The 2698-nt window shown below is 39.5% G+C and overlaps 1 non-coding gene across 1 annotated transcript; it reads right to left on the bottom strand.

Annotated features, from left to right (window-relative positions):
- Positions 1 to 819: 819 nt before the first annotated feature.
- Positions 820 to 891, bottom strand: TRNAH-GUG (transfer RNA histidin (anticodon GUG)). The gene has a single exon. It is a non-coding gene; the product is annotated as a tRNA-His (tRNA).
- Between the last annotated feature and the right edge of the window lie 1807 nt (positions 892 to 2698).

Below are 2698 nucleotides of genomic sequence, written 5' to 3'. Positions count from 1 at the left end.
ACTTTATACATAGGATAATGATGGAATATTGTTGGCACAGCATTTGGTTTTAATCGTCTAAATTTTCTATTATTAGAATAATCTTCTTCCTTGAAATGTAAACTACAAACGACTGAAGATGGGGAGTTGCTGTTTGGAACGAAGTCTTGGCGTGAAATCATTTTAAGGCATTTTTCGCATCTTTCTCTATCACTCGGAAATTCGTGGAATGATATTGTTCCTCCACTCTTTTTTCTATTCGAAGTACACAATGGTACACAACAATTTGTCATTTTGAATCACATCACAATAAACTCACTTACCAGTAGAAAGAAGCACAATATTTTAGTATAATCGCACAAGAAACCATACACACATTCCTCAGCGAACCTTGGCAACTAATGCCATCTGGCGGAAATTTCACATTTTCTCGATTACAGCTTTAACACAGGGGTCAACATGAATTGTCTAGGCCAGTAAGGAAGAAGCAAAGCGAGCATCAAGTCGGCCGTGCTACAACATACTAATTTTTCGAGCGCACTTATTATTTGATTTTGAGACTTTCTAAGCGGCGAGTCTGAATATCCATAAGTTGCATCGCAGCACTGCCGCTATTGGCTATCGCCGAGAAGCGGACACACCTGCAAACGTCAGGAGGTTTGAGTGCGACTGTAGAGCTTTGTTACTTAGTTGTAAAAGACTTTGTTACGTGTGAATGAACTACTGAAACAAGATCTTAAAATATATATTATTTTAATGTACCGAAGTACATATGATATTTCCATGCAGATATTCTGCGTCATCATGCGATGAAAGAGTAATGGAACGGAGAAAAATTCTCTCCGGCGCCGGGATTTGAACCCGGGTTTTCAGCTCCACGTGCTGATGCTTTATCCACTAAGCCACACCGGATACCCACCCCGGCGTCGGACAGAATCGTCTCAGTTTTAAGTTCCAACTCTTGGGTTCCCTTCAGTCCTACGTTCATAGACATCTATGACGTAGTGCAGAGGGCGGCCACTAGAGGGAACCCAAGAGTTGGAACTTAAAACTGAGACGATCTGTCCGACTCCGAGGTGGGTATCCGGTGTGGCTTAGTGGATAAAGCATCAGCACGTGGAGCTGAAAACCCGGGTTCAAATCACGGCGCCGGAGAGAATTTTTCTCCGTTCCATTACTCTTTCATCGTATGATGACGCAGAATATCTGCATGGAAATATCATATGTACTTCGGTACATTAAAATAATATATATGATATGCGCTTATTCCGTCGGATCCCGGCCAATTAGTCACTCAAAACGAGTGCACCTCAGCACATGTGTGGACTTCAGTCCTACGTTCATAGACATCTATGACGTAGTGCAGAGGGCGGCCACTAGAGGGAACCCAAGAGTTGGAACTTAAAACTGAGACGATTCTGTCCGACGCCGGGGTGGGTATCCGGTGTGGCTTAGTGGATAAAGTATCAGCACGTAGAGCTGAAAACCCGGGTTCAAATCCCGGCGCCCGGAGAGAATTTTTCTCCGTTCCATTACTCTTTCATCGTATAACATCTTAAAAGTTTAGAATAAAAAGGGGAAGGATTTACCCAGTATATTATTATAAATCACTCATGTACTCATACTTTTAAGGTGTCCATTATTTTTAAATGCCGATTCTTAATAAACATATTATAACTATTGTATGTTAATCTATGCAAAAAAGGCACCGGTGTAGCTCAGTCGGCTAAGGCGCTTGCCTGTCGATCCAGAGTTGCACTCGGGCGCGGGTTCGATTCCCGCTTGGGCTGATTATCTGGTTGGGTTTTTTCCGAGGTTTTCCCCAACCGTAAGGGAAATGTCAGGTAATCTATGGCGAATCCTCGGCCTCATCTCGCCAAATACCATCTCGCTATCACCAATTTCATCGACGCTAAATAACCTCGCAGTTGATACAGCGTCGTTAAATAACCAAGTAAAAAAATCTATGCAAAATGTATCGCATACACAAAATATAAGTTTACTTAAGCCGTATACTGTATGAATGAATTTAAATATCTTACATTTGGGATTATGAAAAGTGGAATTTGTGTGAAACCTAGAAAAAGAATATCCTTATACTTGTATCGCCTCAAAAAGTTTGTCGATATTGATTTTCTACACTTCGTATATGTGTCAGCGTTCTGAGTTTCTTCTTACCCTAGAATCTTCCATAATATCAACAGTAATCTCACTAGAGGTTTTGATTTATCTAGAGAAAATCAAAACTCGAGTGGGATTTAATTGACTATTACACGATTAGAAGAAAGTAGGCTATATAAAGATTAGAAGTAACAAAGTGTACAATAAAATATTAATTGGCTTACGAAAATACAACTGTCTTCAAATGTATTATTGTACCATCTTAACATTACGCTAGATGGCAGTAGTGTTTTATGATGATGTTTTCTTGTTACCGATATCAGTTGTGCCAACTATGGAATCATCATTGAACTCTGTGGCCTGTTACTAGTCAAGAAGGCTTTGTTGATTCAGTTTCATTTTTATTAAGACAGTTGCATTCCACTTCAATTATCCGAATCCCAGTAATCAACGTCACTTGATAGATGATTTTCAATAAATCTTAATATTAAACAATCTCTGATACGTGACTATCCATAATATCATATAGCAGAAGCTATAACATAACCTAACTAATATACACAAGTGTTAGTAAAGTTTTATTTAACGACGATGACAT

This window comes from Periplaneta americana, chromosome 4 (genome assembly GCF_040183065.1).
Source record: "Periplaneta americana isolate PAMFEO1 chromosome 4, P.americana_PAMFEO1_priV1, whole genome shotgun sequence".
Taxonomy (NCBI): domain Eukaryota; kingdom Metazoa; phylum Arthropoda; class Insecta; order Blattodea; family Blattidae; genus Periplaneta; species Periplaneta americana.
The sequence above is the reverse complement of the archived record's forward strand: the minus strand, read 5'-3'. Positions and strand labels throughout refer to the sequence as shown.